This window comes from Anser cygnoides, chromosome 11, assembly GCF_040182565.1.
Source record: "Anser cygnoides isolate HZ-2024a breed goose chromosome 11, Taihu_goose_T2T_genome, whole genome shotgun sequence".
Classification (NCBI taxonomy): domain Eukaryota; kingdom Metazoa; phylum Chordata; class Aves; order Anseriformes; family Anatidae; genus Anser; species Anser cygnoides.
In genome coordinates this window covers 7,138,724-7,160,284 of record NC_089883.1, presented here as the reverse complement: position 1 = coordinate 7,160,284, position 21,561 = coordinate 7,138,724, and the positions used below count along the sequence as shown (strand labels likewise).

Here is a 21,561-nt window from a genome sequence, read left to right as displayed (position 1 = left end):
TGCGTGCATTAAGCAGTCTGGATCTTAAGATGAAAGAATGCAAAATGATTAAAAATGGATTTTTTTGTTGCTGCTCGTCTGCAGTGCTAGTACTGCTCTGCAAGTACTTCACCCCCCTTCCAAGAGGAGACAAAATACCACTCTGCTTTTCCACACAAAAACACAGGATCTTGTTCATACTTTACTCCCGTCCAAATCCCGCAGTTTGCCTTTAGTGAGACAGAAATCAAACCACAGAAGAAGTTTTCTTAGCTGATTCCAGCCGTTCTCGCTCCCTCACACGCTCTCCTTATTTTGCAAAGAAGCATTTTTGCACTGGTTATTCCGAAGCATCCAAGCTACCTGGCAAGCCTGCTCACGGAAACCCCACGCCTCTGCAGAGGTCCTACACCACCGCCAGCACACAGATAAACATTGTGCAAGTTTCTAAATCTATTGGATTCATACTTATTTTCAACCTCAGAAGTCCTTTTCCAACAGCAAAAATGTCTTTAAATGGTTACGCTTGATGGTTTTCCCTGCCTTTACAAAGAATTACTTGCTTGTGAAAACAGGGGACTGATAGCATTTGGGCAGGTGAGCTCCAAAAGCAGCTTCTGTCTGCCTTACAACGTGCTCCTGCTATTCCAGTGCTACTGAGCTCTCACCTAAATAAATAAAAAAAAATAAAGTAAAGTAAATCACACAAGTCCTGTTTATCTGCCTCATGACCTACCTGAACTGAACCCCCCTCTCCTATTCGGGTTCCCCTGTTCAAGATGACCGGGTTCACAGTATTATCTGCTGAGGGCTTTTATTGTGTCTTACAGAGCTTAAAATAGACTTGGAAAAACTCCTTTTTAAGCCCAACTCATGGTTGGATTTTTTACAAAGTCTCATTGCAACAGAGCAATTCCCCTCACGAAGCAAAATCAAGCCCTGCAATCCAGCTCAGCAATCTGGTAGTACTTGGATATGATTTTAAAAAATACATTGCTGCAGAGAAGCAAAACAGTTCTGTCTGGTCTGAGAATGTTTAAAGGGAGTTATTATAAAGCATCATTTTCTCACCATTTCTTTTCAAGTCTTGACAAGTACACGAACAACTCTTCTTTTTGCTGATAAAAGATACAGCGTGATATATCTTCAAAGTCAACAAATCTAAATTTTTGCATTTATAACAACTTTTAGGATTACTCTTTATCCCTGAAATTCAGCCATAACTCTACGCTAGCAATATTACAACTGGCCTTCAATAGAGATAAGATGCAAGTTACAGGATGTCGCATGAAAAAATTCAGGAAAACAGAACACGACAGGCCTGTATTTGCCCAGGACACCACAGGCAAGTTGCATATTCTCCTCCTCAAGTTCCTCTCCATTCCCAATAATTAGTTTTACTACATTTTCATCAGCCATTTTAGTTTCTCAGAAGTTTGCTCAGAGGAAAGGAAGTTATTCTAATGTACTCAAATACATTCCTCCTCCCTTCGTTAGCTAACAGCGTTACCTCTTCCCCATCAAGGTCACAGGCATGTTATTGTCACGACACAAAACACCTTCGTTGCCTTGCAAGTTACATCCACACTCGCTCAAACCCCCAAATTAACGCTCTCAGCGAGGTCACACCTTGCTTTCGGCTACAGCTGCTTGCCTTGCTGAGACAAACCCATGGGGAACGCGCCAACTTCCCACACCCTGCACAGGAGTCCCACCGCCACCCCATCCGTCCCGCCCCGTGTGTTTGCTCTGCCCACTCATCGAATCAAGGCTCTCAAAGAAGTCCAACCCGCAGCCTCAGGAAACAGGCAGGAGGGCTCTAAGTGCAAGCCTGGGGCACGCACCGAAGCCCAACACGCCTGCTGAAAGCAGCGTTCAGCGCTCCCACTGCTCGTCCCCTCCCTGACGCAGGTTTGAGAAGCAGGAGAGCTGTTGACAGGAGGAATCAGGTAGCTGAGCTAGACTTCTCTTCTCCTTTCTCGCTGGCTGCTTCGCAGGTGCTTTAGCCTGCCCTTTTTCAGCAAGGCCAAGCACGGACCTGCGGTACACCCGCACTGATGCTTCTGGCTTGACGCTGGGGATGCAGTGCCATAGGATCGACCGGCAGCAAGCCCCCACCCTGCCCTCACGGCTTTTGTACGAGGTGCCACTCCAGCACCTACCGCGGACGCTCTTCACGCCTTCACACACAGGAGGAAGTGTAGCTCATGTGCTCCATCCCGAGGTCTGCTCTGCCAGGCTTATCCAAGGTGGGCTGCTGATGCACTGCACATCATGCCTGATACATTCAAGCCATTTTAGCTGAAATTCCCGACGTGCAAACTCTGCCCAGCCTCCTTTGATGACGTTTTTCCATCAGATCACTCTTACAGAGCAGACAACATGAGCATTAATAAGAATCTTCCTTTTAAGATCATCGGTGAAAACCAGTAAAAGAATTTTAGCTCAAGCAGACTGAATCAAAGGCACCAAAGATGCGTAGAGCAGAAGAAGGGTATCCCATCGACAGTGAATTTGGTTTCTGTGCTTCAAGTAACGAAGTGAGCTGCATCCTCCAATCTCTGCCACCCGACAGAAAGGCACGTTGTACCGCTCCGTCACCTTCCTGGAAAATGCCTGGCTGCAGCTGAGTAGAGACAGAAACGGGAAAGGGGAGAAGGGCACGGGCAGGTGCCCGAGAGGAGAGGATGAGCCGGCGTCCCAGACTCCCCCTGGGTAACCTTATTTTGTGGGAGAGATGGTTTTGGTTGAAATGAAAGCGTAACAAGTCACGGAGTCCAAAAGAAGTGAAGAGTCGATGCCTAAGGAAGTGAGAATACTGACACCGCTCATCAGGAAAAAAGGGGAAACCCAGGACTTCAAACTCATGACCAGTTTTTTGGTTTTTCTTTCCTTTTTTTTTTTTTTTGTTGGTAAGAGAATTTCATAGCAGCAGCAGTGGTCTTGTCAAACAAGAAGATTAAAATTCTGCAATACTAGTTGGCCTTCACATCAGTAGCTTTAATAAAACGATTTAGTACTTCATAACATATATGTCAGTCCCATTTTTCAAAGGATGCAAACTTAGTTTGCAAGGAGACAAGCAGGTTTGGAAGATATTTCATCGTGTTAGGAAGTGCTTTGGCAAAATCATATGAGAAAAACTGAGTGAGAGGTAAGTCTGAAAGACTACTTTGTGTCACCAAAGGGCTACATTGAGCTTTCTGGACAAGTGAACTTCCCCAGCCAGTGGGAAGGCAGGCAGTCTCTGAAAAAGCTTAATATGACACGGAAAATTAGAACAAAAAAAAGGACCAGACAGAGTTATTAAACCAAGATTCATAAGGACCCTAATCTAATCAATGAATAAGTTGGAGTACTTTACGTATAAAATAGAATTATTTTTTTAAAAAAAATGCAAGGCTCTTTGGTGTTAAAAGCTGAAAAGTTATAAAATATGTTTTCTTCTACATTAATTAGAGGAACACATCCTTTGAGTTGATGCCCACCCTGTGCCCCAGAAAGCAATTCCTATCTTTTTGGCCTGGTAGCACGCTTGCTTTATCAGATAACGTTGCCTGCAAAGAGAATACCTGGCCCTGCTGCAAGATAGGGATTTGGGCTGTACAGCAACTGGTCTGCAAGCCAAGCTAGCAAGAAAAGGCAAACGTGAACCCCACCTCCACCCTTGTTTTAAAGGTCTTCAGCCTGCAATGGTTTGTGTTGTAAAGAAAGAGAAAAATCGCATCCATCCTGCCTTTTCCATCACCAAGACAAGCTCATTTTCTGCAGGCAGGGCACACGCAGCCTGCAGAGCGAACACGCAGACGTATTCTACCAGAAACAATTGTTGCATGTACTCAACCTAAAAGGCTATTTACCAAGGCAGAAAGAAAATGACAATGCCAGTCACGGCCAGCTTGGAAGGGCTCAGCTTCCTCCCCAAACACGATTTGTTACGGTGCTGGAGCAGGCAGACAATGCGATTACTCTAAATGCTGTCTCTTGAGAAAGCCTCCAAAGCTGCGGCCGCACGAAGAGCCAAGCCATTTCACGTGAGCAATGGGCATTTCGGCGTCAGGCTCCCCACGGTGGGGGGGAAAGCTCCGAGCATCCTTTGCGCAGCTCCCACCCAGCACAAGCCCTGCTCTGGGTACCCTCGTGGCAGCCAGCAGCGCTGTTGTGTGAGCAGGCTGTCACCTGCGGGGGAATAAAACCATCGGGACTGGTCTGATCCTGCCAAATCTCCAGCAGACGACGCGGTCGCAGTGCCCAGAACACAGCGAGCACCCGCCCAAATACATCTCGTTGCACCCGGAGAGCATCTTCTCAGCTAAGTATCACGTAACTGGCTTATGAAAATGTAACTGGAGAGAAGTATTTCCATCACATACTCATCACAAAGATGGATTTTACAACACAGCCTCTGGCACTGACGCGTCCCACAGCCCCCACGGCCGCCCAGCACCCAGGCTTACTGCGTCATCCCACGGGACTACGTGGACATCCTCGATGTTAACGAAAGGAAAGGCAGCCTTCCCATAAATCCACTTACTGAAACATTTACAGAAAGTGAACAAAAGGAATCCATCTGACAAACTCACCCTTTTTTCCTGCCTGTATGATTAATTATCTATGGGCACATTCAGATGTCCCCAGATGTTGAGTTCTTTTTTTTCCAGTAGCAGTTGCCTTTATATGCATGCGCCTCCTCACAAACAGCTGAACCTTTGGGATTTCAATGTCCACAAGGTTTCTGACAGGCTTTAGGGCCATGCAGACATTTATCTTGCAGGGGTTCTGGAATTCTATTCCTTTTTTCCCCTCAGGATACCACAGTGAAATCCCCTGTGTTTGCAAATTTTGAAGTAGGACGTGAAATAAAAGTCCAGGTTCAAGCTCATAAAAGCCGTAGTGGTTTTAGGCATTACAAAGAACTGCACAGGTCAGTAAAACCGAAAGGTATTGAAGCCTTCTCAAAACAGGAAGGATACCTTTCTGCTCTGTTAAGCGTTAAAGAACAAATACAGTGAGTGCTCTCGAAGCCTCTTGTAGAGGAATACCGTGTTATTTTGCACAAAATAAAATGGAAGAGGATGAACTGCTGTGCTTGATTTCTCTGGATATGGTAACATCTGACAGCGGGTGACAAGAGGCACTGAAACCATTCGGTATCCCTGTGGGATCCCACCTCTCCGCTCTCCTCTCCTTTACACACCATGCATATGACTAAATACTCTTCAGTTTTAAGCATCTGAGTTTTTCAAGCTTTTCAAGTCCTGTTTTAAGCTTATTTTTAAGGCAAACTTCAGTTTTAGATACAGTTCGAGTCTAAGTTTTGCTAAATCTTACCTTAATCTCAATACTTTTTTTTTTTTTAAATTCTTATTTTAGCGTTTGATTTTAGAAACAATGATCTGTATTTGCAAAGCTTCAACCACACGCTCCCAGCTGTACAAAAACAGCCCCAGCCATAAAGAGCCTGTGGTTGCGGGTAGGAGAGGACAGCCAAAAAACACACGGAGAATCTGATGAAGTTACAGATCTCATGGAAGGCATTTGAACAGATAAGCAGAAATGCAGAGAAAGCAGGATGACTTTCCAGTTGTAACGGGCACTGCATCACAGCGTTGGCCAGGCTCGGAGTCAGAGGAGGAGGTTTTTTTTTCAAACCGTAACAGAATTTGCATCACGCAAAAACAGCTCTGTAACACCGCAGCGTAGGGATGCCAGTCCTTGTAAGGACTAAACTTTGTGATTTCAGGGGTCTAGAGGAACGCTGCCCTGGGTACCCCAAAGCACATATATCCCCCAGATATTTGAGCAGCCCTAGGTGTGCAGATCAGCTGGAAGAAAGCCAGCCACCAGCGGACTTTGGCACTGCAATGCCATCGACAGACATACACATGGTGGGGTAACCTACATTAAAACGTCTTACAAGCACTCCTCAGATCCTCCCTCTTCAGACAAACAACCCATAAGCTGCAAAAGAGTTTAAGGAAACCCACGGATTACACTAACCATTCAGCTGGACCCATTTGGATGTGATCGGTGCTTGCTGGCACCACGGGCAGTCCTGCCACTGACGTGAATGGGATGAGTGAGGATCGAGGAGCGCTGCACCTCGGGGCCCTGACCTCTCCTATGGGGCCACAACACAAAAATAAAAGCAAGCTTCCAAAACCGTAACCTCAGTCAGCAAGGCACCGCGTCCTCACGGGCACTCCCACACGCTACGGTTTTACAAAATGTTAATTTATGAAGTGCTTAGAAATATCAGGAGGATTGGGTTTCGGGCCCCTGAGTGCTCCTGGTGTAAACTACACGAGATAAACAGAGGCAGGAGGAAACAGCAAGTGCGGGGCAGGCGGAAAGACAAGCTGGCCACGTGCAGATGAATTCCTGCTGGAGCCCTGAATTTCATGCAAAGAACTAAAACACCAACATATTTTACAGGTTTATTGTTCTCCCCTGGTGTCAAGGAAATCACTAAACCAGTGAAATCTCCTTTTCTTACGAGTGGTATGTGACATTACCATGCTGTGCTACCCATCAGTCTCCACTTTTTTGTTACAAGATAATTACAATTTGAAAGAAGGACTTTCTTGTTTGGGTTTGGGGGTTCTTTCTTTCTTTTTTTTTAAATCTGTAGTAAAAAAGTCTGAAAATGGGAAGAAACAACGTTAATTTTACTTAACATTGTCTTGTCTAGTATTTTTGCTGGGTATCTTCCTGCAAAGTTCAGATCTGCAATAACCCACTCTCACCTGGTGGTGTTGGGTGAAACCCTGGGTTGTTTGCACACTTAGTCCCGTTAGCTTCATTCACACTGAAGGGATACCAGAAATCACTATCCATAAAATGACCAACATTTCTAACTGATGTATTAATGCCCTCTAACGTGCAAGCTGACAACAAAAAAAAAAAAAGAGGGCAAAACCTACATTCGGTTTAGGCAGGAGAAATAAACCAATAACCCAGTTCTTCAACTGTGCACGGGGAGAAATTTGTATAAATAGAGCAGCTGCAACTGCAGTGACTAAAATAAACCTTAAGACAGGAGATGAATGTATACACTTCCGGGCATTATATTACCAAAAGCAGAACGACATTCCCCGTAGATATACCGATGCATAATTTTACGTATCTGGTCAAAAATAGGAGGGTGGAGGAATTAGGCAAGTAACCCATCCAAAGGTTCCTTTGCGAGCACAGAGGTAAGTGAAACCACCAGCAAAAGCCATTGACTGCGGAAAGGAGAAGAGGTGAGGAAATGAGAAACCTCTCCTCAAAGGTGTGGCAGTACGGAAGTTCCCAGCGCACGGCAGTCAGTACTACCGCAGCTGAGTAGGAAAGCGGTGAGCTTAAAAAAATACCCCAGATATTTGTGTACAATCATTTGAATTCATGTAACTTGCTGAAGATTATGTTTTGTCACTAAATTGATTGCTTATTAAAAATAAATCCCTCGCGCAGCACTTCCACAGGTGATGCTGCTTCCCAGCTGCATCCTGTCTGCAAACAAAACCATATGCTGCCACTCAATTACAAATACGGAGGAGTTTCTCTTGGCTGCGAGCGATGGAAAGGAGGTTTAAACGCATTTTGTGTCAGCCTAGCTCTGCTGTCCCTCACCTCCGAAGGACCAGAGGCAGCCCTGCAAGTCACCCTCTGGAAAACCAGGTGGATGCAGTTGCCTTTAACAGCACAAAAAAGAAATGAAACTTCCTGATGACCTCCTCCCCAGCAAAAGATTGAAAAAGAACTACAAAATCAGCCCATTTTTAATTATTATTATTATTTTTTTTTAAGTTTTGAATGCTGTTGGAGAGCTCAGCACTGTGGCCTTCGCATGCACCAGCCCAACAAACAGAAGCCCAAGAGTTGCTACAGCAACAGCTTAATAACTGCGTGCAGAGCTCGCTGGAACGAAAGCTAACAGAGCGTCACTGATTTAATTGACTGATGATTTAATAAAACGCTCTGGATATAGATTAACTCGCTTTGCTTAATGTAGCTCGGCTTCCTGGTGGCAGGAACGGACCCGTGCTGTTAATGGGCTGAAGCCTGGTCTGGACCATGGGGCTGTGGTTTCGGGTCACCCACCTCCCAGCAACGTGATTTCCTGCTCCCCAGTTTTTCCAGTTATCCACCTCCAAATAATGAAGCTCCATACAAAGCTAAGGAGGCTGTACAGACATAATTAGATGTCCACACACACACACACACATATATATGTATCAATCAGCTCAAGCTTTTTCAATGCTATTCCCACTCCCTTCAGTCAACCCTTTCTTGCTCCAGGGATGAACACCTGGCCAAAAAATTGGGGTTTCAGGACTACATGTCTTCTTTTGCACCACTGATATCTCACAATTGTCAAAAATCATTGAGTGGGTTACCGAATTCCTACCCAAACCCTGGAAGCAGATCAAGGAGCGTGGGGTATAACAAAGCAGCAGCATCCCCCGTGCCCAGCAGAGGAAGGCAGCAATCTCTCCCAGATGCACATCTGGATTCTTCACTGCCATCACTAGACAGAAAACCCCCACAAAACTCAAATCACTGTGGTTATCACCCTACAATCCATATGCTCAATTTCAAATAAATGAAGATACTGTAGAAGCTGAAACAATAGAGTAAAAGGATTATTAGCTAGCTCTAATTATACAAACTGATCTCATCCTCTTGTCATAAGCCTCTTTCCTGTGTCCGGAATCTATTTGTGCACCATAAAGACCAGCCTTTTGTAAACGTACAAGGGTCATCAGCTCAGGGCGATTAATTTCACATTTTACAATACACACATGCTGTCAAACAATTCACTTGTAATAAGATACAACCCTGTCTTCACCTGTCAATTTTTACTTTAAAATACTACTAAAGGCAAACAATAATTAAGATACCGATTCCTAAAATCCAAGCAGCATTTAAAAAGTAGCTACCGTATTGCTGTAATAAAATAAAAAAACACAGGCCCCATCTTCAGCTCAAGTAGCTACATCCTAATAAAGTTAAGACCTAACAGTTGACTTGAATTAAAGTGCAGCATGTACGCAAAAGCACACGTATGTTTATACTCAAATTAAGTCCTACAACAGGTTCTGGGGCAGCTGTTTCACGTAGGCATGAAACATTTAGCTCAGGCTCAAATATTAACCGCCAGAAATCCTCAGCAGACCTTTTCGATGCCTCTTCAAATGAGTAAAACCCAGTTGATACCTTTTAATACACTCCGTGGCTTGAATACACGTTTTGGGAGTAAATTCTAAGGAAGTCCTCAAAGATAAACCCCGTTTGTAAGAGCTATTACTGACTTTGGGTTTAGCTCCTTGAAAAGCCCCAGTTTTCAAAGGAAAAGTAAATCCAGTATTGTCTGCAGAAATGGGGTCCAGCCCCAGGCGTGCCAAGCTGGGCAGCCGAAACAGAGAAGACAGACTGCAGGTGGTTACCTCTGGAAATGGAGACGTGCTTTACAGCACCTACAGTGCCTCCAGCTGCACAGTGCCAGGCAAAAAGCGATGGGAAGGGAAGAGCAGGATTTGGGGAGGATTTTACGCAAGGGCATAAAATGGATGAGCCTGATGGACAGCTGTCACTAGCACCGAAATGCCTGCAGCGGGAGAGCCTTTAGCCATCGATCCCCAAACTCCTGACTATAGGATGTGGCCTTACGCTAACTTTCGCCACCTTATTGTCCTCCAGACTCTCAGTGCTGTGCTATTTTAAGAACTGCACTGAGCAATGATCATTTCTATATTACCCTGTATGGTTTGTAGCAAGGAAAAACAAAAAACGAGTGCTAGAGATGAGTGATAAGACCTCCTCCTCTGTGCTCTGCAAGGCACGGCACTGGTACTGCGCTCCCAAAAACGCAGGCCTGGAGTGGGAAACAATTCACAAGACCCAGAGCAGCATGCACAGTTTTATGATGACAAATAAGAAGCATTTCCTAGCATGTGCAAAGCAGATCATTAGCCAGTACATATTTAATAACCTTAAATGCCAAAGCCACAGGTAGAGTTGGAAAAACTGGCATCAAGAGCAAGATCCAAGAGATGCCTCTACTCTCGTTTTGGTCAGAGTTTCAGTACCCAATGTTTTGCTGCATTTTACCTTTCTGAGGAATACATGACTCGCTTTTCCATCTAGGCTCCCTTTTCAAATGCTCCAGCTCTCTACATCGCAGATGTACTCAGGATATGTGTGCTTGGTCCTTTTTACCAAAAGAAGCCTCACCAGAAACTCCAGGTTTCCTACTTGAGCCCCTGTGATCACCCCCTTCCATGCTATACAGCACAAAAATGTCTGCCCCTGCCAGATTAAGAACCGTTTCTTCTTAAGTGCTCTTTTTCTTTCAGCTAATGCAATTATAAGAACATCCTCCTCTAACGAATACTTTATTTAGGTAGCTGCAGAATACAGATGTTTTTCTGGAGCATCCAATCTGAGGCATGAATGTCACGAAAAATGCACATCATCCATCAACTCCTAGCAAGTGCTACCCACTCAAAAACAGATTCTACCCAATTTCACCACCTCACCTGGGTTCGAGCACTTCTGCAACTAGCCCACAAGCAATAAAGCAAGCTTTGCAAACTGTCCAGCTTCGCACCTGAAACCATTTCTTCCGGCAGCCTTTACAAAGCAGTCTTTCAGGCTGGCCCCTGAGGAGCCGAACGGGTTAAGCGCCCACAGGTCCCAGCCGCACCAGTAAATCATTTATTACCCCAGCTCAGGGACAAGCAGCTATGCAGAACCGAGAGCCCACGCTGTGCAGCTGTTCGCCAGCCAGGCAGCTCCACGCAATTATGTTATAAGGCAGGATTAAATTCGGGGAGTGGAAATACATCCCTTTATTGCCGGTTTGCTTTTTGGCTTTTGGTTCTTGTTGTTTGTTGTTTTTTCCCCCCCTCTTCAAGTTATGCCTATTTTAAATATTACAGAGTTCATTAATGAGAAGTTCATTAAGCACTAACCACTGTATGAATGAAATGAAGAGACGATCATTACAAGCACAATTATGGAAATACTTGACCAGCAGGCAAATTAAAAAGAAAAAAAAAAAAAAGGAAAGGCTACGAGGAATAAGGAAAGCCACTCCTAAACTCAAGCACGGCTTTTTCCAGGTCCTTCGGAGGAGGCACACCCAAAAGCAGCCGAGATGCAGAGGCTGTTCCCAGGAGGCCAGGTGAGCAGCGCCCGCTGCCTGCACCCAGGGACCGCCGCTGCTGGGCACGGCAGAAATCAGCCCTGGGATGGACCTGGAACCTTCCCCTGCAGCAAGCGCTGCTCATCCCAAGCTCCTGTGCTCCAGAAATGAACAATGAGCTAAGAGACTAATGGCAAATCAAGCCACAAGTTGCTTCTCGTGTGCAGCAACCGGCGTAGTGTATTCCTCCTCTAACCATGCCACCCCAGCACTTTCAGCTAGCGAGCAGCTGAGCTGATGATGGACTCAGGGACCAGGCCTCCGCCGGCCACGTCCTCAAAGGAATTATTTCCGAGCAAAGTACGTTTCATTCATAACTTTGCCAAAGACTTATTTTTTTATCTTCTCGAGATCTGAAAATAGGTTTGACTCCCCTGCCGAACCCACTGAAAAAAGCAAACCAAAATAATCACAAAAAAAAAAAACTTGTCCCCCTAGGGTAATGGCAGTTTATGGTTAATCCACCCAGCTGCTTCAAGAGCTCAGCAACGCCAAATGACTCGAACCCAGCTCTGCTAAACACGCTGCTTTCAAAGCCCCAGTCTTCTCGGGCTCTACCATGGAAAACGTGAGATGCTGCAGAAGGTAAACAGGTTAGACCCAGCAGGAGACAACGCAGAGGAGAAAACTCGCATGCAGTGCTTTTCCTCCCTCCTTTCCTCCCTCAGCAGAGCCCAAGCACCCATTTCCAAAGAAGACTCTGGCAGTTTCTTTGCTTCAGGCTAGCAGCTTTTGCCAATTCAAGGCTTTTTGGAGAGCATGGGTGTAACTGCATGAGTCAGAGCAGCTCCTAACAGTCCTGCAGTAACCGTGCGCTAGCTTTTAGATCAGATCCATGCCCTGATCTGGTTCACCGCACCGAGAAGTGCTCGGAACTGAAAAACAAGCCCTGGGCACCCAGAGCGCCGCAGGAGAGAGTGCAGGGCAGGGGGCACAGCACCAGCAAGGAGCCATCCTCCCGAGGAAGCCAGCCCTGTGGAGCTGAGCTCCCATCCGGACCAGCTCCCTGGGAAATCCTTGGGCTGTGAATGCTGTAACCGCCTGTCCGCCCTCAGGACATGCACTCAGTGCCTTGAAATAACAGGGAAGAGCAGCTGGTGCCCTAAGCAGTAAGTGCGATTTTATACCACGGCGTAGGCTTGACGGAACGGGCGAGACCGCTGCAAGTTCACTTGTGAGAGCATAATTCTTCAGGAATGCCTTTAGTACTATTCATACCATTCTTTTATATTTATTTATTTTCTAGGTTGTGGTTTTGGTGTTTTTTTTGCTTCTTCTGAAAAAAAAATTATTTTATGGCAAAATAATTTGTCGAGCATAGAGTGCTATCAAGCAGGTAAGCTAGGCAAACCCATTCTCCGAAACACCTCGCCTCAATGCTCACTCATACCCGAGAGAGCTGCCAAAACATTTGTCCTTACTTGAACTGCATGAAGCAGTACCGTCACTCCAAGATGTCCTTCAGGGCCTTCCCCCAGCGAGCACAAGGCAGGACACGAGGTTCAGCTCCTGCAAAAGAGGAAGAAGGAGTCAGTGGGGTCTGGCAAGGTGCGGGGAGCAGTGAGGCTGCTGGGGAGCCTGGTTTGAGCACCCACGCCAGCCATGTAACACCTAGGCTGATGGGGATGGAAGCCACAGAATCATTTGGGTTGGAAAAGACCTCTGTCATCAAGTCTGACCGTTAACCTAGCACTGCCAAGTCTACCACTAAACCATGTCCCTAAGCACCACATCCAGGCACCTTTTGAATACCTCCAGGGATGGTGATTCAACCACTTCCCTGTTCCAGTGCCTCACAACCCTTTCAGCCAAGAAATTTTTCCTAATATCCAACCTAAACCTCCCCTGGTGCAACTTGAGGCCATTTCCTCGTCCTATCACTTGTTGCTTGGGAGAAGAGCCCGATCCCCACCCTGATACAACCTCCTCTGAGGCAGTGGTAGAGTGCGATAAGGCCTCCCCCGAGCCTCCTTCTCTCCAGGTTAAACAACCCCAGCTCCCTCAGCTGCTCCTCGTAAGACTTGTTCTCCAGGCCCTTCAACAGCCTCGTTGCCCTGCTCTGGGCACCTTCCAGCACCTCGATGTCCTTCTCGTAGTGAGGGACCCCAAACTGAACACAGTACTCGAGGTGCGGCCTAACCAGAGCTGAGTACAGAGGGACAATCACCTCCCTGGTCCTGCTGGCCACACTATTCCTGATACAAGCCAGGATGCTGTCGGCCTTCTTGGCCCTCCGGGCACACGGCTGGCCCATGTTCAGCCGGCTGTTGACCAGTTCCCCCGAGGGCCCTTCCCTCCGGGCAGCTTTCCAGTCACTCTGCCCCCAGCCTGTAGCGCTGCATGGGGTTGTCGTGCCCTGAGTGCAGGATCCAGCTCTTGGCCTTGTTGAACCTTATCCAGAACCTGCCGATCTCTGCCTTGTGGCCCTAATACAGGAGGCACCCATAACACAGGAGGCACGGTCTTCCAACAGCAGCCCCACGCAGTGACCTGGCCCCAGACTTCTGAGGGCTCATAGCATGGTGGCCAATGGCCCACCACTCTGATAAATTAAACCCCAGTGTGGATGCCTTAGCCCTCCTACACCCATCTTAACCCCTCCAGGGCAAACTTCAAACTATTTGTGAACCCCCTTTATCACAAGGCATTTTAGAACAGGCAAAAGCACCAAATGCAGGCGATGGCTGGCAGACAAATGGCAGATGAAGCCCAAAATCAAGCAACAAGCCTCTGCCAAACCCTTACGGGCTGCCTACACTTTTCCACAGGCAGATTTCCTGCTTGAGGCAAAGCCTTCCCCTTGCTCCAGCCCCAGGGCTGAGCCAGGTCTACGGAGCACACCTGGAAAGAGCAGTCAGAGTGGATTGAACGGCAAGAGGAGCAAAAGCACAGGTTGTGATTTTGTTTATTAAACACTGTGTGGGAGATTGCATTATCTAAATCAAAGCCATCGGGGCACCTCAGGCCATCGTTTGGTTACCACACCGGGAAGGTTTGCGGATAGGCACCCATCACCCCAACGCAAGCGCGACGCACCGCCTGCTCCTGTTCGACCAGACGGAGGAGACGCTGCCCCGGCGCTGCCCGGTTGGGAAAGCATCTGTAATCAGGGAATCTCGCAGCCTGATCCAACCTGCCGAGTTCAAAGCGCAATTACAAGCACATCAGGAACAATGGCAGAGCTAGTTACTGGCTGGGGAATCAATTGTGTTCAGTGAATTGGCTGGGGAAGGTACAACACTGGGAGATGATGCATTGCAAAACAAGCCTCGTTCATTCATCCATCGCAAGCACGGTATAACCTGAACGCTGCAGTGTCGTTGGACACCTGTGCTTTGAGAGCTGGTACTGAAACTTTTATGTCTTCTGCTGGCAGGCTCCTGCTGGGGAACGGGGAGAGCATTTGGTGAGGCGCTGCAGGGCACTGCCTGCATAAAAGGCGTTTTACCACAAATATACACTTCAGCACAGAGCATTTCAAATTGGAAAAAGAACAAAGTGTACCCTCTTGTTCCTCTTAAAGCATCGAGGAAAAGAAAGAAAAAGGAGCCTGTGACTGTGCAACAATTTCTTAATTCTGGTGTCACACATTTCTAAATTATATTTCAGTGGCAATCTACTGCAACAGCAAGAACTACCTGAACTCTTCAATCCCAGGCACGGGAAGCAAACCTTCTTTGGATTCATTAACCTGTAAAAAACACCCTCAGAGTCACAAGCCAACAGCCTGGAACTTCCCTCCAGCATTCTTGCAGTGTTACTTGCAGGACCGCATGTTAAAGCACGGTTACGGTTTGATAAAGCAATGATTAACTACGTTAAGTAAGCAACATTAACCCAAGGCTCCTGCTAGGGAGCCCATGTTGATCTGAGAGGTTGGTGATCAACACCTCTCTCCAAGGCACACACTACAACAACACAGTGGTTTCACTCGTTTGGGAGACCAACAGCTTGGCTTTCGATACCATACAGCACTCAGGCAGAGAAAGGAGGGTTTATTGCTACTCCTGTGAGCTGGCAAGCAACACGGGCATAGATAATGCTGGTAAAGTACACAGTGAGTCTGCTGTGAATCACTGCGGGCTTTTCATCATATCCATTAAGGAATGAGGGTGTGTATACGGAGACGCACATGCAAAACTCACTGAGATGTTTGTGACTTGGAAAGTATTCGCAAGTGGAGAAAATCAGCTGGTTTCCCAATAAAAAAGCAGCAACACCGACCGTAAAATTCTTACAGGTGGTTGTTGTTTGTTTGCTTTTATTCTGGAGGATTTTTTAGATTAGTACAGAGAGAAGCAAAGAATATTGAGAAGTCTCATGATACACTTTCAGTTGCGTATGTAAACTGTATAATCAGTAAAGCTGTCCAAATCAAATAATTCATTCCTTAAAGGTTTCTCCTCCCCACGGAAATGCTATGGGATAACTCCAGCATGTGTAAGCACGCTTTTAAAAAGAAAAGGTAACTCCTGTGGAAATGGGCAATTACATATGTAATTTTTTTTTCAATAAAAACGCTCTTTTCCCCAAAAAAGAGTCTGTTAGCTTAGAGGTGATGTGCGTCCTTACAGGCAGAGGAGTCAAGCATCAGCAGAAGCTCTCTGCACATTTCTAAATGAACCGAACGATCACGACTGCAAACAGTGAGGGCCGGAGTTAGCCTGTGTTTAAATCACACTTCGGAGCAATCAGCTGGGAAGGGAGAGGGCGGAAAAGGGCAGAGCAAAGGTGGGCAGCAGCAGCCAGCAAGGCCCTCGTGAAGGCAGGTGCTCGGCAGGAACCAAAGCATCCAGACCTCGGGGGCAGTTGCTCACAGCTGGTTCTCTGCAGAGCCCAGCCAAGCGAGCAGAGAACGCCCTCCCTGCCAAAACACAGCCGTCACAGAGGAAACCACTTCCCAGCTTGTTTTTTTTTCTTTTTTCCCTGAACACAAATCTATTTTCTCATTCTGAGAAGCATTACTTGTTTTCTTCTCTGCACACTGATAGTTTTGACACGTAGAACGAGTTATCTCACCATCTGTTTGTAATTGCAATAATGAAGCTTTCAACAAACCCAAAAAACAGCACCAAGAACAGGGCACTAATGGCCTAGGAGATGAACTGCTCATTATTTTGGATTATTTGATACAGCTGGAACCTTTGGATAGCCAAGACACCCAAACACGGCCAATCCTGCAGCTAAGACACCCAAACAAACCTCTGGAGTATTTCCGAGTTTTGGCTGTTGCGTGTTACAAAACCTCCTCGCAATTTCGTATCAACTGATGTCAAGGAAAGCCCTGCTTCCCCTCCTCAGCTCCCGGCTGCTGGATGCACATCTGCATGCTGCTGCTGTCTTGCTGCTTTTAATACACAGCCTATACTTACCCATCGTGATGTTCTCATTGCAGGACGTCCTCTTCCTGCCTCTGCTGAGCCTCCCAGGAAAAACTGACTCACAAGACCTTTTTGGAAGTTTATCCCATGCTCTGAACCAGGCTTCCTAATTATTTAGGGAAGGGAGGCTGGACATTTCCCACAGTCACATGCTATGGAGCCACCTTGGGAGCAGCAGCTTCTTCTCTTGCTCTATGGCAAGGGAAAGCCAGGCGGGTCCCACCGAAGCCGGAGAAGAGCAGCACAACTCGGTGGGACGTAGCAATTCGCCATGGCTATGGACACATATTGGCAACATAAATGGGAAAATAAGAATTCCTTTGCCTAAAATCTGCTTTACAGATGTAAAGGCAATGCGGATCCGCTAACCACTGCCTCACACTAAATTTCTACCAGCACAGAGGGCAGAACGCTGCTCATCACATTTACCACCCACACCCCAGGTTCCTCCAAAATTAAACAGTGGATATGTTTTGCTTAGAGGGGAGTATCCGACATGGCACGCTGCATGAAGAAAAGCTCAGAATTTTAAAGTAAGACAAGTTTTCTTTCCCACCTCTTGGAATTAATGGATTCTAGTTAATGGCTCGATGTTACTGTTTGCTGTGCACTGCATGCAGTGGCGTGACATATAGATATGTTTTATTTTCTTTCATATACACTGAGTTTTAGCCTTAAACTCCTTCGAAAGCACTTCCTTGAACCTAATGATAAGGGTGGGAACATACATATTGCAGGCACATACCGGTACCTAGCGGCCACTGACACATCAGTACAGCCGTTCTGCTCCTGCTGGCGGTGCAAGACACCAAGTGCAAGCACCGGTCTCTGCCTGCTGTCGCGGCCCTGGCCAAGAGCAAGGTCCCAGCACAGAGCCCCCAAGGCAGCAGCATCCCTTCGCCAGGCTGTCTGCAGACCCCACAGGTAAATGCCGGGAGGGGGCACCGAGATTCAGAAAATGAAGCAAACCACCCAGGTGTCACCTCTCCACCCACGTGCCCGCACGTAACGCCACCCAGCATCCATGTCCCCATGCAGGTGGCTCGTCCCCTGCCTGCAGAGGAGCTCCTTGAGGTGCCAGGCTGCCCGGGTCTGCCAGGCATCACAGGATTACGCTGTTTCACTGCTCAAAACAACATGTCACCGGAGCTGCGTAGCACCTAATTATATAAATGAGATCTGTATAATGTTCCTAAACCAATAATGAAAGAGAAGGTCCAGTGATGCAACAAAAATCTGCAACCCGGCGCTCAGATTACAGGCGGGTTGCACAACAGCTCGAGCAATTACGCAGTGAGGCAGCTCCTCGGACTCGTATCGGGGATCACGTTTTCCCGGAGACACCACCTGGCTCCGGCCATGTGAGACGCACCCACATCCCCGCATCAGTGAGGAAGGGGTGAACAGGGAGCACTCCGTTTAGCAGCAGTGCCATCCGCAGCAGAGCACAAGAGATGCTCCAAAGCAAACAGCCATCCCTTTTCCCCATTCCCCTTTGCCAAATTCACATTCAAACTCGATAGAAACATCCAAAGCCTGTCCAAGAGCAGCGCTCGCCCCGTCCAGCGCCAGGTCACGTTACGGAGCGGGCGCCGCTTCCAGCATACCCCCGGCAGCGCCTGCTGCTTCTACAACCATGGTGACTTCTGGTCCCAGCTGCAGCCCCCTTTCAGAAAGCATCATCAGCACCGGGTCTACAGAGGGAGATCGCCCAAAAACTGCGACAATGAATGCGGCAATTTAGCCCTGTGATGAGCACTCACAGCACGAGCACTTTATGTGGAAGAGAATGCACGTACCCTGAGATTTCCAAGCGTTGTCTTTTTTTTTTTTTCCTTTTTGTGAATAGGTTCAAATACTTCCAGATAATATTGATCTCTGTTCGTAGCATTGGTACGGCGTAACCGAGAAATCATTTGGCTTGAAGTTTTCTTCTCTGCTATAGTGAGCTTTTATGTCAATAAACACGGTACTGAACCGCAGTTCGGCGGCATAATTTTTGTTCTTTCTGTAAAGTGGTCAGGTGAAAAACCCTGTACCAGTATCAGGGCTGAGAGGCATTATTTGGGCTTTCAAATGCGGTTAAGTGCCGTGGTCAATGCAGGTATTGAATACTGAGGGACTCCAGAACTCACTTCCACCTCTCGCCCACCATCCCTCCTCCGCTCCCTGCTGTCAGGAGGGCACTCGGCGGCCGCTGCGGGCTCCGTGGCTGCCAGCCGCGGGGCTGGCGATGAATGGGGCTCTGTGCGACAGCAGGCAGGGCCCGCATGCCTCGCTTCAGAGATCACTGAGGGCTCTGAATGAAGCCTCTGGGCTCACCCCATGCCAAAGGGCCCGCAGCTTGTTTCTGGGTGCGCTGGCACACGCTGTGCTCCTGGCCAGCCAAGCCCCGGGGAAGCAGCCCGGGCAAGCGGGCGCTGCACAAATATCACCAAGTATGAAGCAGCAAAGCTGGGAGAATTACACGGCATTTGTACTCTGCTTCTTTATGTACAGGACCGTTTCTCCAACAGCATAACTTATCGCAGGGCACTGCTACAAGCCTTTTTCAACAGCAGCAGATCAGGCACTTCACATCATCGGGTGGCTGAAAACTAACAGTGTGCTGCCATGGAGTGCCTTTTCAGGGGGCTGTCTGATTTGCTTTCATGTAGCTCAACTTTTTTTTTCCCCCTTCTCCAACAAAAAGACCATTTTCATTCGGTTGCTTTTGTTTTTTTCCTCCCTCTCAGGATGCAGAGCCTTGCAACAATATCTTTAAAGAGCCAGGTCACGGTAACACGGCACAGAAAAGCTGTGTTTTTCCAAGCAGAAAAGCAAGGGCCGTTAATAAATTGCATGAGCACATCACAGAGAATTTGCCTGACAACCAAACAGCCCAGTGCTTCAGTAATTCATGGGGAGGAAGTCCAAGCTTTTGCAACCCGCAAAAAGATTTCCAAAACAAGCCTGCAAGCATCCATATAACCTGTGTCCAGAACACTGACATCAAATGTTGCCCCAAACCTGCCACTGCCCGCACTCATGCCGCGAGATTGGATGCTGGCTGTGCCTGCACACAACTCCCCTGGGTTTCCCACGGGGGATGGAGCAGCCAGAGCGTGACCTGCTCCTTATTTCCCTGCAGAACACACTCCTCCCCTTTATCAATGGTGAGTTGCAACCAGTTACAACACTGGCACCACCATGACTTCACCGGCATCCTGAAAAAAACAAACACAAAAATAAATGACGGTAAGGCTGCGGGCAGTTGCCAAACCCTGCTGCGGGCACACGGGCAGTTACGCAGCTCTGCTGACATCTCCCCATACCTTCCTTGGCAGACTTGCTCATCTCTCCTCCTAACCATCCCCTGCAGCAAGGCATCTTTGGTTAAAGCAATGACGGCAGGTTTTGCTCAACAGACTGCTCCCCCTGCCCCTTGAAGGACGGCGAAGTATCTCACCGATCAGCGCAGTGCAGGAAAAACAAAGAGTTACAGCTGACTGTAATTGCCGATACACACCCTTTGGCCACTGCACCTGTACCTGCCTGCTTGTGCAACAGCCTGGGCGTCAACAGCACCAGCAGACACTACCCGAGCACGAACACAGGAACGCAGCAAAGGCACTGCCCACATTTCCACGTGCTCACGGGGTTTCCGACGTGTATCTGCCCATCTGCACCTGTGTCTGTGGTGATTCACCCGCTGCAAGCGCAGCCCCGAATCATTTGGATCTCCCCTTTCCCATATTCCTGCAATTGATGCTAATCTGTTCGCACGTTGCCTGCCTTCCCCGGGACTTGTCATGATCCTGCACAACAGTAAACAGGGTTACCTTGAACAAAGCCAAACAAAAAAAAACCACCAACGATATTTAACTGGCCTTCCTGAGCTGAGAGGGACTTGTCAATGGTATGCACTGCCTCTTCAGTAGAGCACACTTATCAGGACCAGGAAAGATACTGCTCCTTGTGCTGTTTCAGCTGACCATAGCCAGCTTGTGGCAGCACATTTGATTACCATCTGACCCAGGACTTGTTTTTTTGCTAGGAATAGGGAAAAAGGGACAAAGCAGCACACGGAGATAATGGCTACAGGGAGCCGAATACAGTTCTAAAGTCCATCTGGCCAACAGCCCATATCACAGGCACAGGCTGTCCTCGTAAACAGGCTGCAGGAGTCATCCCAGACCCACCCTGGGGCAGTCCTGCACACGCAGGAATTACCCCCCACACACACACCACCACGCACACAGCGATGGTGCCGCAGCAAGGCCACGGCGTGCGGAAAGCACCGCGGCTGCCGGGCACACGCGTGCTCCTTGCACGGGGCACGCACGGATGCTCGGCAGCGTGACTTACCAGAAAGCTTTAGGGCCACAGATTTAATTAGCCTCTGCCTGCTGCTCCAAGAGCATACACCCCCTATTCAGAACCAGAAAGGAATTGGTGAGCTTAGCAGCAAAAGTAGTACGCAATAAACTGCCATTTCTTGGGAAGGGTACCTGTCCCTAACCATAACCAGACAAACAGGCAGCCAGTCAGTGTCTAAACCACTCATCTATTTTTAGGACACCACTTTGCTTGGTACCTTGTTATTTTTTTCTGAAGGAAAATGTTTTAAGGCAGGGACCATGCCATGGTATTTAATATTTTTCTTACCTTGGGTCAAATACCTTTACTCTCCGTGTTTTTCATTTGTTGATGCTTGAGTTATCTTTTCCAAGATAATGACTTCACTTTTGTTTCTTTTTTCCCCTCCAGGTGCCCTGCCCTGAACAACAGCAGACTTAAAAGTAGGTATTACTCCGCAGATAACATCTATTGCTAAACACCACTTTTCTGATCTATACTTACGAAGCGCTCCAAGATATGCTCAATTAAAATGCTCACCGTGATGTCTAAGGGCACATGCGCTTTTTCCATAGCACAGTTAGGACTAGGAAGGTAGATTCACGGCATGGAGAACTGCGACACACAGATGTCAACCCACCTTTTGTGTGCCCTGCACACAAACAATAAGTA

At 47.6% G+C, this 21,561-nt stretch overlaps 1 protein-coding gene across 2 annotated transcripts in view; it reads right to left on the bottom strand.

Annotated features, from left to right (window-relative positions):
- Window positions 1-21,561, bottom strand: part of LOC106036455 (A-kinase anchor protein 13-like) — a 99,389-nt gene that overhangs the window by 39,318 nt on the left and 38,510 nt on the right. For both annotated transcript variants that reach the window (XM_067003853.1, XM_067003852.1), the window contains exon 3: window positions 12,592-12,679. The gene's annotated coding sequence lies outside the window, so the exon portion shown is untranslated. The remainder of the gene's footprint in view (window positions 1-12,591; window positions 12,680-21,561) is intronic.